This window comes from Peromyscus californicus, unplaced genomic scaffold, assembly GCF_007827085.1.
Source record: "Peromyscus californicus insignis strain IS unplaced genomic scaffold, ASM782708v3 Scaffold_13__1_contigs__length_99412109, whole genome shotgun sequence".
In the NCBI taxonomy this organism is placed as follows: Eukaryota; Metazoa; Chordata; class Mammalia; order Rodentia; family Cricetidae; genus Peromyscus; species Peromyscus californicus.
The window spans coordinates 68,285,555-68,300,966 of record NW_026294424.1 but is presented as its reverse complement, the minus strand read 5'-3'; positions in this window follow the sequence as shown (position 1 = coordinate 68,300,966).

The following is a 15,412-nucleotide window of genomic DNA, read 5'->3' as shown; positions in this document are numbered from 1 at the left end:
GTTTTCATGGTGGCTTTCTTAGTCTGACTTGGAAGGTGCAGGGGAGGGCTCCTGGGCTATGGTCCCTGCTTCAGAGGACCTGCCCTTTGTTGGATGGAGGTGGAAGTTCACTGGGAAGGAAAACACTTCTCCACCTAGGAATTTGGCTCCTCTGGGACTTCACACACCCCACCTGACCGTCAACACAGTTCCTTTCTCACGAGTGTCCTTTCTACTACAATCCCCCAGCAGAACATGCCCTTAAGTCACTTGGGGTCACTAATGACTATGAATTTTAAACTCCCTTGGGAAAAAGTTTGAAGAATTTGGTCTCCTAAGTCCAGAAAGAGGCATTTCATAGAGAGCACCAAGCCAGCAAGTCCACAGAGGGTTGAGGTGAGGCAAATGACAATTTGTTCTTTTTCACTGAGGGCTGAACGTACATAAACACAATCAAGAGACACATAAGTTACGCAACACTTTAAAAGCTGAGGTTTGAAGTAGGGTCTTTTTTAAAAGGCCTCCTAAGCCGTCAACACCACCTTAAAGGAACTGAAGTTCATCTCAGTGTCTACAGATGGTACTGTCATTGGCAGAAAGAACCCAGGTTGTTCCCAAGTTCTTACCTGGGTGCCAGCCAGCCCTGACCGTGGCCATGAGACAGAGGCTGTAATTGAGACATGGCTGGTCTGCCTGTCCACTCAGAGCTCCCACTTCTCACATTAGTGCAGAGGAAAAAGCTAGAAGAGGCTTAGGTCATCTGGTAACACACATGATCTGGACCGAGGGAAGACTGCTGGGGTCTGAGGTTACCACAGGAACTACAGACTGCACTCTGAGGCTAGCTCTGCTGTTTAATGGCATAGAACTTGGAGCCTTTAAATTAGCTCAAGATAGCCTCCTTCTCTCGGGTAACTACATCTGTAGCATTCTTCCTTAGGAAGATTTCTACCTTGCGTTTTGTTTTAACTCTCATTCCCCATTGATTGTAAAGACATAAAGTTGGGAGCCCTTCTCCTAGACACTGACTACCATACAGAAAGCACTCAACAAATGTGGATGAGTGGATAATGAATGCTTAGATTATTGTCCATTGCAGGGAGATTAAATGTGATAGAAAACTCCCCAAAGCTTATGGGGAAAGGAAGGATTGATTCGAGATTCAACTTAGCAATGTGTACTCCTTTTTATCTCTTTCCTGGTCTCTTTTGATCTTTAAAGTGAAATGTACTGAAGGCTTCCAGTGCTCCTTCCAGACTGTGGGCCGAGCCCTGGGCTTATCGGAAACGTCTCATTGCATACTTTGCCACCTTTAGAGGAGACACTCTAAACACTCCAAGCAGCAAAGTACTGAAGTAGGACCTGTAGAGAGCACACACAAGTATCTGCTTGGAGAAGTCAGCAAAGGTTCCCCGGGAAGAAATTCCTCAGGGTTCCCCACAACGATACTCCAGGTAGCTGGCTGTGGAGCTGGGGATCTGCCTGCAACCAGCTGGGCATGTTGGACAAGTTTTTCTCGGGCTTGGTTTTTGTACGTCAAGTACAGTTACTTAGCTTGTGGGATTCTGCCAGGGCTCCGCACAGCGACATAGGTGCATCATGTCACCTCAGACAGTGGCACCTGAACAGTTAGGAGGGCAAGCACTGACAAGAGCCTGAACAAAAGAGAGACGGGTTGCTATGGGAACCGTAAACACTCAGGTTCTGGCATGTATTAGGGACACCCCATTTAAACAATGACCCTCTTTTCCACTAGTGTTCAGAAAATAAGAAAAAATGAAGCCCTTATGGAAACTCATATGTCACTTTTGAAATGATCAAGACTAAATCCGAGGCTAACTCTAGAACTGGGAAGACAATACTAGAAGGCACCCAGCTGGGCAGACTTGCGTATGGCAGATTCATCAACAGGAAAAACATGGGGCACAGGGCAACCCGGGAGAACATGGGCTCCCTCCAAGACAGAGGAAGAACAGAAGTGAGCCTACACTGACTGCTCTTTCCCAGGGGACCATTCGGAGACTCTCAGAGGCAGAGTGAGAAAAAGATGGAATATGGTGGATGAGAGTATGCGTTAGGAAATTCTTCTCCTGTGGTCACAAGGCCATGAATGAGCATGCTGTCCTCTAACATGGGGCAGGGAACAGTGGCTGCTCTATGCATAGAAAGGACCAAGAAGTGATACAGGTTTGACAGACAGGCTGATAAAGAGCTCCAAGGGGGTAAGCCTGAGAATGGGCTATTCTAGAAGGGGTGTGTGTGTGTGTGCAAATGTCATTGCCATTATAGGGATGTCATGGATACCAAATGGGTCCTCTGCAAAGATGTCGAGGTCCTCAGATGGAGATCAAGAAATCTTCTGCCACTTTCAGCACGTGGACTTGGGCCAGCTGAAGTATGAAGAAGCGTAGTGGTTGGTGCCTGTAATTCCAGCAGGTAGGTGGCTGAGCCTGGAGGACGGGAGTTCCAGACCGCTATGGACTGTATAGGGAGACTGTCTCAAAAACAAAGCATGAAGTAACCAAGAGAGAAAGAGACAAGACCAACTTCCAAGTAGCAACCACCACCACTAAAAGTCGCTGGAAAGGAACTCACATGGTTTGTGGTAGGATGGGCTCAGGTAAACATGGAAGTGTAGTTACACCGGCTTTACACTTTTGATGATGGCAAAGAGAGCAGTGAACACGGTCATTGTTTTCCTTTTGCTAAATGAGAGTGTGCTGGCTACAATTTGCACAGGGAACTTTTACAAAAAAGTGTCTCCTCATAAATAATGGATGTAATTATAACTGCTCCGAGACCTTCCATCTCCCTGCAAAAACCAAGTGAACCAGAAGATGAGTGTTTCCTATGATGTGTGTGGGGTACCGAGTGGAAAGTCTGCGAAGCAAGCAGGTCATGGCTGGGGGGGGGCGTGAGATGGGATGTCTCCCACATTACAGAGCCCCAAAGCCTCCGTCTCCACTGCTGTTCCCCAAAATTGCCCTGTGGAGATCAGCTTATCCACATCATGCTAAGTACTTGTACTTAGCTAACGGAAGACTTGGAGCGGAGCTAGTTTAAAAAAAAAAAAAACCGAGGCCAATGTGATGTAATGTATATAGAACAATTTCATCTTATAATGCTGAATACCTTCAGAAATTATGTAGCTAAGGCTTTTTCTAAAGATGATTTTATTAAAATCAGATGAAGTCTGTTCCCTATTGTGGCATTCTGCTGTCTTAGAAAACCCCACAAATAGGCTGGGGGTAAAGTAAAATAAGGGGGCAAACAGGGGCAGAGTAATTCTGAATCAGAAGGAATGCTTTAGCCACAGGTTCATTGCCACGAGGAAGCCTTGAGAACGCCAGCCTTCATTGTGGGGATCAAGAGGTAAAGAGCTTGGAGAACAGACCTCCCCTCCTGCATACAAGGCTATGTCAAAACGGATGAGAGTTCAGTCGAATCACAAAGCCCACGTGAGCCGGCCGAGGAACTGGGAAAGGCCCAGCCTTGGGTTCTGTGGGCTTCCTAATGCTTCCCACCTGCCTCTGGAGAAAATGAACTTTCCAGGATCTAGTCCCAGCAGAAGAGGCCAGCTCCCCAAGAGAAGGAAGTCATAGAGAAGTAGCCCAACACTTGAGAACACTAGCACTCACGGCCAGTCACCTCTACCCACCAGCCAGCCTTCCTTCCTGATCTGGCCCCATCTCATCCATCCGGTTGGTCCTCTGTGAACGTCTCCTGGTCCTGCTGCCCTCCCACACATGTCCTCACCACACACAGCCTATGTCCCATCACTCCTGCCTCCGGCTCTATGAGTTGTCCACCTCTCCTTCCAGGCCCAGTTCACGTGTCTGTTGTCATGAAGCTTTCCCCAGTAGCCCCAGCAATACCAAGCAGCCCTGCCTCTCATTTGCTGTCAAAGTCGGGCTAAAAATGATTTGTTCTTGAGGCAGGAGGGTTAACGTCAACTACTAGTATACCTGGAGGTAGAATTGGTACATTCCAAGCTGTTGTTACAATTTCGTCCCTTAGGGAGATGTAAACAAAGCTTATCCCTCCCCGGAAGGTCCCAGTGGCAAACTGAGGTGTGATTCCACCAAACCTTACCTGAGGACCAATGCATTTGTGTTTCTTGGGCTTACTTACAGGTCTGTGGGGGTTATGGGCAGCAGGGTGGGTGACCTTGAAACAGCCACACTAGAAGGTACCAGCATGGATGAGGACTTCCCAGTGGACCAATAGATGGGAGTCCCCCTCCCTGGACCTTCCCAATCTATGTACTTCTAGCCCTTCCCTGATATCACATGCAATTAGGACAGAATTGCATACAACTGGCTAGGAGGAGAGGTTGATGACCCCCCCCCCCCCCCCCCCCCCCCCCCCGTGAGAGACCATCACAGTCAACAAGCCCAGCTGTGGTAAGCCTTTGTAAACCAGCACAGCTGAACTCATGAACACAGTGGCAGTTGGTTGTTCTGGAATATTAACTAGGCAAAGACATGTTACATCTGTTTAGGCTGCAGAATATCACCTTAACTCTGTAAAGGTGTGTTACTTTTGGTTTTGCTGCGTGTGTTTAATTATGTAAAGATGTGTTGCATCTGTTTCACCTTGCCTGCCTAAGGCACCTGATTGGTCTAATAAAGAGCTGAACGGCCAATAACTAGGCAGAGAAAGAATAGGCGGGGCTGGCGGGCAGAGAGAACAGACAGGAGGAGAAATCTAGGCTCAAGATGAATGAAGGAAGAACTAGAGAAGAAGGTGGAAAGAATGAGGGGGGGAAGAAGGGAGAAGGAGAGAACAAGGCGGCCACCAGTCAGCTAGACACGGGAAACAGTGAAAATATACAGAAGAAAGGTAAAAAGCCCTGACGCAAAAGGTAGATTAAACAGGTTAATGTAAGTTAAAAGAGCTAGCCAGAAAAGAGCAAAGCTAGGCCAAGCATTCAAAACTAATAAGTCTCTGTGTCATGTGGGAGCTGGTTGGTGGCCCCAGAGAAAAAGCCTGGTGCAGTCTGTGACAGTCCTGTATGACACCTTCGTGCTCCAGAGCACCTGAGCCCTTTAGCAATGCCAGTGAGAATGGTTGGGGAAGGGAGAAGCAGTGTGTGTCTACGGTTTGTCGACTCTGGTCCAAACCACTCACCTTGGCAGTAAGGCAACTTACTGTGACATTATCTCACTTTATTCAACTGTATGCAGATCTTATTAGCTCTTCAAAGAGTATGTTGCTAGAAATGACCATGGAAGATGTCACAGGGAATCACTGGTCATTCTCAAGGGGCCCCTCAAGCTCTCCTTCATTGTTGGGTTGGTTTTGACAGTTCTCCAAAAGGTAAGTTCAAGAACAACCCCAGAAGTAGTATGGTTTGTAGCACAAATCTTAAAAGTTCTTATTAATAAAATCAAACCTGAAGCCAGGTATTGGGGTGAATGCTGGAAGGTCAGAGAAGCACAGCAAGCCACAGCCACCTCACCTGAACTGTGCTGCTCAAAAGCCTAAAAGCTTAACCAGGCTATATAGTTCCTCGTCCTCAAGCCTTAAATACCTTTCCACCTCCTGCCATTACTTCCTGGGATTAAAGGCGTGAGTCACCATGCTTGGCTGTTTCCAGTGTGGCCTTGAACTCACAGAGATCCAGGCAGATCTCTGCCTCTGGAATGCTAGGATTAAAGGCGTGTGCTACCACTGCCTAACCTCTATGTTTAATATTGTGGCTGTTCTGTTCTCTGACCCCAGATAAGTTTATTCAAGTGCACAATATTTTGGGGAACACAATACCACCACAGTGGTTTTCTGGGGCCTTCCATAGATGTATATATCCATACATTTGCATACATAAGAATATACATCTTACATCTGTATATTTTGTGTATGAACCAGGTTGTTCATTTGCAGCTGAAGGTCTTGGTCCAATTCTTGCAGCTACTAGTCTCTTCCTTCAGAGTAATGCATAGGTAAGGAGCTGAGGGCAGCCCGGCTTGGTGGTGCATGACTGGAAATCCTAGCACTATTGAAGTGAAGACAGGAGGATCAACCTGGATCAGCCTGGGCTCCATGAGATCCTGTCTGAAAATGTGTGGGGATGGACAGGGCTGGGAATACAGCTCAGTTGTACAATGCTTGTCTCACATTCAGGAAGCCCCGGGTTCGAACCCTAGCACTATATAAAACCAGATGTAGCGGCTCACACCTGTAACCCCAGGTGTAACTCAGGAGATGGAGGCAGAAGGGGCCAAGGCCAAGGTCACCTTCATGTGTATGGGGAGTTTGAGATCAGCCTGAGCTAGAGACCCTGTATAGAGGGAGATGGGGAGATGAGGAGGGAGGGTGAGGAGGAGACAGAGAGATAGCTAAACTGACATTTAGGACCTTACTCAGTGAACATACAATTAGAATCTCTCTGATTTCTTTTCGTGGTTTAGAAAGGCCCTGGTTACAAACTGCTCTGGCCCTGTCTCTTGCTACATGAGCCAAGTTCGCCAATTCTCTGTGCCCTGGTTTCCCGACCTGTTCCGTGTGAATAGCACTCGGAGCTGACTTTAAGCTCTCGGAGCTGACTTGAGGAGTTGAGATATAAAGTGCTTGGGATGGTAAGTAGCATCTGGCACGACTCTCTTGGTGTTTGCTTTTGTGGTTATCATTTACACTTTTTCTATAGTTCCTCAGAATCTAAGTAAGGCTTGGCTCAAACACTACAACAGCCTGAACGGGACAATGGAGTTCCTACGGAACTTGTTAGTAGTCTTTAAAGGATACGCTACACCCAGCAGCATAGAAAAGCCCTTCCCTTGGCTTGGCTGATCATATAAAATAGCCAGGAGCTTTTCTTATACATGGCACCTGGGCCTTAGCTCCGCTCCCAGTTTAATGCTTATTCACTTTTCCTATGTCCATTCTCTTTTTCTTTCACCAGGCCATGCATGCAGGGGGGCGGTACGTTTGTGGATACAGCAAGAAAACTCCCCACAGTCTAGAGGCCTTCCGCGAAGTTCTATGCGCGTACGTTTTATTGCACATTTTATGCAAATATATTTCTCCTGCTCCTCGGCCCAGGGGCCCAGTGCCAGGAACTCTAACTGCCTCTCCAAGTCAGAGCCAGTCCCTTGGGCAAGGTGAGGCCTGACTGACAGCACACGGAGGGCGGGACTCAGCGAGGGGCGTGGCCTTCCGTCTGATTCAACGGGGCTAGCCAGGTCTCCTCCTACCCCCGGGGACACCTTGTCTCAGGAAAGAGAAGCCTTTGTCTTGGTGGGATGGTACGCCTCCCCTCCACCACCCCAGAAAAACCTGCACGTGGAGGGTTCGGCTGCCTTCATGTATGCCTCCTATTTCTATTGTTTTGCTTTTACTAGTACAGGGTGGCCACACCCCACTTAGTGTCTATTGGATAAAGTCGTAAAGAGTGGCTTTTGTGTTTGTTTAAAGCTTCCCACGCTGCTGAAAGAGTACCTGGGTCCCAGGTGGCAGAGACAGTTCAGGCCTGTCTGGGATGAGCCCGTCTTTTGAAGTTGCCTCCCGGACTCGATTTCCTCTTCCTTCTCCTCGCCTTCCCATTCGCTTTACCGAGTACTGAGTGACAGGGAACTACCAATGTGGACTCAGTGGGGGGATGGGGTGCTTGCATTTACTTTTTCTGCCACCAACCTTCCTCCAGCCCAGCCCAACAAACCCCTGCTAAGCAGTCGGGTATTAGAACAGATGAAGCCCACAGTTTCGAGATCGGGAAGGGGGAAGGATTTTTCAGCAGGTGTTTTATTTAAGGGACAAACGTCCGCCTGGACCAGCCCAGGAGGAGAACTCCCCAAGTGTCCTCAGGTAGCACATTCCGGAGAGTGAATAAATTGGGGAGGGAGGCTGGCCCTGCGCCACAGGCGCGCGCACACACAGCAACTCAGCAGGATGATGGGGGTTGTTCACCGCGCTGGGCACAGATGCCACAGGCCTTAACCGGCAGGCAAGATTCCTCATAGTTGCCACTCAGGTGCCCGCTGAGTCGTGCTATTAGCCTCTCTTTCCTGCTGGAAAAGCTGAAGCAACCATGACTTGTCCAGGGTCACACACCAAGCTTGGGACCAAAATAACCCTGACTCCTCCTCCTCCTCCTCTGCGGCTCTCCCAGCGGACAACATCCCCTTAGTAAAGCGCTATCATTCCAGCCTGAATCATTTAAAATACTGTTAATTGCAGGCCTACGGTGAACTGTAACCACATGTGACAAACAGACAGGTGGGAATGACCCAAGTTTTACCAATGCCTAGAATATACTATTAAAGTGCTGGGGGCCAGTAAGGGGGTGTGGAAAAAGATGCCGACACGCATCAGATTTAGGTTTTTTTTTTAGGAAGTACACTAATAATGTCACCTCCAGTTGTTATAATAGTGCAACAGGAAAACACTAGGGACTCAAATGGATGCGATTCAGAAAGGCATTTGGGGGACAAATCCCAGATATTGCAAATCTTCACAATCTTTTCCCTTTTTTTTTTTTTTTTTGCACCCATTTAAAAAAAAACCAACTTCCCTTTTAATTCTGATGTTGGCAGCTGTGTGGGCTTGGGAGGGCCCTGGAAACAATCAGGCAGGCATATAAGGGCCGTCTGGGAAACAATCAGGCATATGCATTCAGCTCTGTACACGGGGCCGGACACGTGCTATGCTCAGGAAGGAAAGTAAATTCCATCCTGCAAATCGCTCTAACTGATTCATTTGTCCTCTGAGAGACGCCACCTACCTGCTCCCAGGTATTCAGGTAATTGACAGGGGTGGGGGCGGGGCCTCCGGGGATGTTTTAGTCCCTCAGGTCTTAGCCAGACTTCCGTGATGTCACACATTTCCTGCTCCGAGCCAACCAATGCCCTCCTTCTTCCTCCAGCCACCTGTACACCGAAGTTGAGACTGGTCACAGCTCAGGCGGCCCAAGAAGCTTCTACCACAAGAAATGAAAACTGGCTGGCTACTGCTACTTTAAAAGCCCCAAACACCTTTGAACAGGTGAGCCGGAACTCCATTCTCCTCTCTTGGCCTTTAGACCACTGACCTTTAAGGGGTGTCCAGGGAATTTGAATGACAGCCTTGACTGTGAACGGCTCAGTCCAGAGTAACACTCTTGAGAGTAGAGGATGTCTCTATCAGTCGTCTTCTCTGTGGCTCGTAGTGTTGCCTCTGGACAGATATTTAATCATTTTCGTTTCCTAATTATTGATCTAGCCTCTGCTTGTCCGTGAAGTTATCTGATTCTTTTTAAAACCCCTGGAGAAAAGGAAGGCGAGACAGGTTTTGAAACTTAGTTCAAATGTGAAGACCAGCTCAGCCTGTTTGGTGGGGGGCTGGGGACACTCACCAAATTCAGATTGTCTTATTTTTTTCCCTTGCATTCTGCATTCATCTCGTGCTTCTGTAATACTTTCCCAGGTTATGTTGTGTTGTGTACAACAGAGTCCTGACGTCGGTAAATTCTGGTTCCCTATTATAAGGCTTTCTTTTTTAAAAAACCTTAAAAAAAAAAAAAAGCCTGCAGTTTCCTTTGCTTGTGGAAAACATTTAGCAGTCTGGATTAGAACTGTTTACCTCCAGGCCAGATAGGCTGCCTGCTGACCTTTGGTTAAAGTAAAGATTACCACTCCAAGGCCACAAGAATGTTAACGCCAGGTCTGGGTTTTAAATTGTTGGAACTCTTTTGTTGTTTGCTTTTAATATAATAAATAAAGGCATAATATATTAAAAAAAATACATGGAGGTGGCTGCTCTGTTAGGACCTGATTTTTAAAGTCATTTTATCTCAAGGACTCATTCTTGTTTCCTTCATCTGGATCGCACACCTAGCTCTGGACAGCCTCAAGAGCCGCCCTCCGCCAGATACTGTTCTTGACAAGAGCACAGGGACCATTTCCTAAGGCAGCTTCTTACCGAGCTAGCTGGGAAACTCCAGGAGAGAAATAAACGAGTGAGATCTTTCATTTCATAGTCCTCAGTTAGTCTATTTCCTGGGAGTTAAGTTAGCAGATGGGTTTGTAAGGGAATAATCTATTAGGAAATAGGCCCATATATAGTCCTCTAGAAATTAAAAGAACGTGTCTATAGAAACTGAAGCCCAGCGTATAGGCTGAAGCAAGTAAGTTGCTTCTTACTGCTAAGCATCGACCTTGTTCCTGTTGCCAGCCTCTCTCTGACTCCTGGGAAGCTCATAGTGTCTTCTCTGACCTTTGTGCCTAGTATTGTCCTCTAAGCTCACATGTTTGCAGAGTGACAGCACTTTACGCCTTACAAACATTCTCAGTGGATTCAGAGGTTTGTGAGCAGAGTGAGAAAGGATTCCCCGTGCCTGGGATTTCCTAGGTATTAATTCGTCTTTGATATCCCAGACCTCTGCAGATCTTCACCCCCTCTGGCTCACCTGGTTGATGAGTTGTTTTTGCAACAATGGACTTATGATTAATCAAATCATTTCATCATTGACTGCTTAGAAATAGAATGCTGTATATATTATTGCCCCCAATATAAGAAAGAAAAAAAGGCAGGAACCCGAGTTGACTGACTAGTTATAGGGGCAGCTTGTTGGACAACTTACATGTGTGTTTCCTGAGTAGTTCCCGTGACAACTCCATTGGTTCAGGTGTGTACAAGGTGTGATGGGAAACCTTACATCCTTTAACAAATTACTGAATTTCTCTGGACCTCCATTTCTTCCTCAGTAGGATTAGAGATAAGTACCATGTGCTATAATGTGGCTCTGAGCATAGGCAGAGCTTGGAGTAAGCTGTGCCTGGTACGGAGCCAGAGGCTAATAGAAGCCAGGTCTGCCTCTGCTGGAGGAATTTTCCTGGGAGCTTAGAGGACTTGTGTGAGCCTACGTAGCTCTCCTGTGGCTGCAACAGTTGGGAACCCAGCTCTTATTACTGTAATTAATTGCCGGTTATTAACCCCATCGTTAACAGTTTGGAGAAACACAATAGTCCGGAGGGAGGAGAATGAATGAACTGTCATTCACTGGGCCAGCCAGCGTGTGTCCGCCAGCCCCCTTGGCAGAGCAAATTCTGGGGGTGGTCTTTATTCCTTCCTTTCTCCAGCTGAAGGCTCTCTGGAGATATCCACAAAGTACAAGTTCCTTGTAGGCTTTCAGGAGAGGTCTCATTGTCATTTGCTGTAAACTGACTTGGGAGGGAGCTCGGTCTATTTTCAATCATGCTACCACCCATCACCAGCACCCTGAGTGGCCTGGGGTACTTGGTCCCTTCTAATCTTGAGGATAAACATCTTCCACCTGAGATTCCCTGACGTACTTGGCCAGGCCAGTATGAGAGGGGACAGATAATTTGTAATGTGTACCATTCTGTGGAGGGGGAGACTCATGAGTTCTTGGAATAGGCTCATCCCCTTAATATGCTGTGCCCTTCAATGACCTTGAATCACTGCATCAGAGCAGATGTGTCCTCAGACCCCTTGGAGCTTCTTCTGGTCCCACACTCTTCCCAAAGCGTAACCCATTTCTGCCATTCAAGAGCAAGGGCCCAGTGAACCGAGGACTATGGATTCTAACCTTGACCATACTACAGCCTGCTGTAGAGGACTTTAAGGAAGAGGACTTTAAGTTCAAGTTCCTCGCCCATCATTTCCATTGCCCCCCACCAAGGATGAGCCCCCCTGCATTCTACAGTAGAAGCTAGAGAGGCTCTTCGCCTGAACTCCTGGGTCAGGGTAATGGAGAGCAGGGGTGGGCAGTGCCTCCCAGGCCACGGTCTTAACTCAGTTCCGGGTGAAGTGGTGCTGCCATCCCACAACAGAGAGCTGGTCTTTGGCATCAGACTGCCGGGGCCCAAAGCCCAGTCCTACCATGTGCTTTCTTTATGCCCCGGGCAGGTTTTTTTAAACCTGTTTGGAATGGCCCTGGCACTACATTAGCCTAGTACCCATGTGATTTTCTTGAAAAGAAGGCATGGCAGTGGGGACCAGACAGACCTGGTTCTGTCAACACAATTACTAGCCTACATGAGGCACTTGGTATCTTTGCCTCAGTCTGATCTCCTGGAAAAGTGGGACACTTAGCTACCCAGGATGCCTTGATAAACAGTCGCAGTGGTCGCGTGTAAAGTACCTGGCACATGCTAGGTGCTCAGTTAAAGTGCTATAGTGTTCCAGGACACATGTTACATTAACTACAGTTGGACATCTTAGCTCATGTTTCAGTCTGGACATAATGATGGAAACAACCACTGACTGGACAGATACATTCCTGGAAAGACCTCCATAGGCTTAGAAGAAAGCCTGTTAACCAAGACCATTTTATCTCGTCCTTCTGGGGTAGAGTAGCTGCCAGGGTGATGTCTGGTATTTTATAGACCAGCAGGTGTAGGAATCTAATGTACAAGATGAGGTTCAAGCATCTTCATGCAGCATGGACTCATGGTTCCACCTCTCAGCTTTTTCTCTCCTGTTCTTTGAATGCTGCACACCTAAGGTGGAGTCCAGATCTGCTTGGCTCAGGGCTACAGATGCTCTCTAATGACTCCTCCCCTCCTTGGTATCTCTGGACTCCCTGGCAGCATGGAACTATTCTTGATATTTATGTGCCAGCAGTACAGACTCACTTTTATGTGGGTGGTAAATTGACTGCCCTCTGACAGTGTCTCCAAACAATCAAGAGCCTTCCAAAACTATTTGAAGGAGACTGCGTGTGATTCCTCCTGAATGAATTAGATTTTAACCATGTACTGTTTTCCAAAGAATAAGGATTGATGTAAAAACCATAAAAGTCGCTAAGTACAGAGACCTACAGGGAGCTGAGATCAGGGTCATAGAATGTTGGCTGCCTTCCCCACTCTGCCATCTCCTCCTTATTCTGTGTCCTATGGCACAAGGACACCATAGTGAACTATTGCTTAGCAACACAGATACATACTTCAAGGGGAGAAAGCACTTCCTATGAACTGGTGTTTCCAAAAATGGAATAAGTTACCCAGTGGGGTGCTGAATGTGTTGTCACTGAAAGTGATCAGTATTTGGCATTTGTAACACCTGGAATGTTTGGTGGCTATGTGCCTGGGTTGATAGACAGATGGGTGTATGGGTAATGAGTGAATGGATGTGGATAGATGATGGATAGATGTGTGGATGGATAGTGGATAGATAGATGTATTGATGGATGATGAATAGGTAGATGTGTTGATGGATAGTGGATGGATGGGTGAACAGACAGATAGATGGTTGATGACAGATATATGTATAGATGGATGGATAACCAAAGTTTGTGTTTCTTCAGTTGAGACATCTTCACATGTGGCATGAAAATAAATAATGTACAATCAATTGTTTTAAAGATTGCATGAGAAAAATTCGTGTCTATTACCAGCATCTCCCCTAACCTGTAGAAAATTGTTTACTGAAAGTAGTAACAACAAATTAAAATTTTAGATCCTCAAACAGAAAGGAGAAAAGGCATTCCCATTTCAGAGAGGGTGGATGAGCTGACTCCCAAGCTGGAGATATGCAGGTTTTAGGGTAGTTTTTTTTTCTTTCTTTCTTATCCCTGTCTGCCTCTTCTACTCCTCTCAAAGAATCCCTCTTCCCTGCCCAGGGAGCCACGTTCCCTGTCATTGTTTGTAGGTTGACTGGTGTACTTCAAGTATGTGCCCCAAGTTCCATCCCATTTAGCCAGGAAGGTTTTCTTGTTGTTTTTATGACATCAAGAATTTTAGTTTGGAACACGTACGCTTAAACACCACCATTGTTTGCCAGTGACTCGGATTGGCTTCTTGTGTGATGCATTTGTCACAGGGACCTAAGACTTCACCAGCAGCAGAGTGGAAGCTCTCTAGGAATCCCTTTAATAGCTTCTTGGCACACAGCATGGCAACAGCAGATGCATGATGAGAGGTTTAAATATGTCATTGCTATCTGCTGAGATGATTTGTATAACTTGCTTGTGACTAAAAGCTGTTAGTCACGTGGCCTCTTTAGAATGCTGCATGCTTGGGCTCATGCATCCTCATATTAACACATGAGTCACCTTGTGTTTTCAAAGTCCTCGTTAGGTATTATGGTCATACTCGTATGACATCTTCCACAGCATGCACACACTCAGCCAGTCTATCTGTGACCCCTGGAGGCCCTTGTAAATTGGTTTCATGGTTACCTCTAAAGACATCTGCATTATAACTTATTAGTGAGCTAAAAGGAAATCATTAGAGTTTTACACTGGGGAAGGATTGCTACCCCTAAGTATATAGGAGTCTCAGTGGCCGCCATCTCTAAATGTTTACCCTGTCACTTAGCCATGTAGAGAAGGGTTAGAGTGGGTCACTGGGAATATTTACTCATTCCTGTGGGATTCACCTCTAGGAATACACAGTCTCCTGGGCTAGTCTCTTAGGACTACCTTAGCTGATTACCGTAAACTCAGAGGCTTCAAACAACTCTGTTTATTATTTCAGTTCTAGAGTGTGTAGAAGTTTGAAATCAAGATATCAGCAAGGCCACAGTCTGCCTTTGAAGGATGTAGGCAAGAGAGAACTTACCCCTACCTCTCCCAGCTTCAATGGGTCCAGAGGTCACGTGGCCTGTGGCAAAGTCCTCATACTGCCTCTTCTTCTGAGTCTGTCTTCTAAGGATACTAGATTTAGAGATCACTCAGGTAATCAATATGATCTCATTTCAAGGTCCAATACTTGATGACATCTTTTAAAGTCAAATTTACCAGTTAGGTCAGCTTCCAAGCTCCGGGGATAACCATGGACGTGTCCTCGGGGTGGGGGTATCACTTTAACCTACTGCACTCACTCTATGGCTGATGTTCATATTCACAACCATCTGTCTGTTTATGGAGAAAACTTTGTGTAGACAAGTGGTTCTCAACTTTCCTAATGCTGCGACCCTTTAATACAGCTCCTCATGTTGTGGAGACCCCCAACCATAGAATTATTTCATTGCTACTTCATAACTGTAAATTTTGCTACTGTTGATTACATGAATCGTAATGTAAATATCTGAGAGGCAACCCCTGTGAAAAGGTTGTTCTACCACCAAAGGGGTCATGACCCACAGGTTGAGAACCACTGGTGTAGAAATATTGAGTGAAATATAGGCAAGGAAGAGTTAGAGTTGGCAGCATTTGCTACCATCATCCTTTGTTCCTATGATCAAGGCAGGATGGGAAGGGTTTTGTGCTCTAATGTATTCTTCCCATCAATACTATGACATATCTCCAGAAGGAAAGCAGCAGAAGCCAATGGAGATTGTAATAGAGATGGGTCATGTCATATTCCAGGAACTATCACTCCACTGAATCTTAACTCCCTCCCCCACTCAGGACAAGCAGATAAATATCTACTTCTAAGCAGCATTGCTTCAAGGGACCTTAACCAGGTAGAAAGTGTCCTAGGAGAGTCTTTGCCATCACCAGGACTACTCACGAAGACAGTAAGTAGGACCAGAGACAAGACAAAGGAGAACC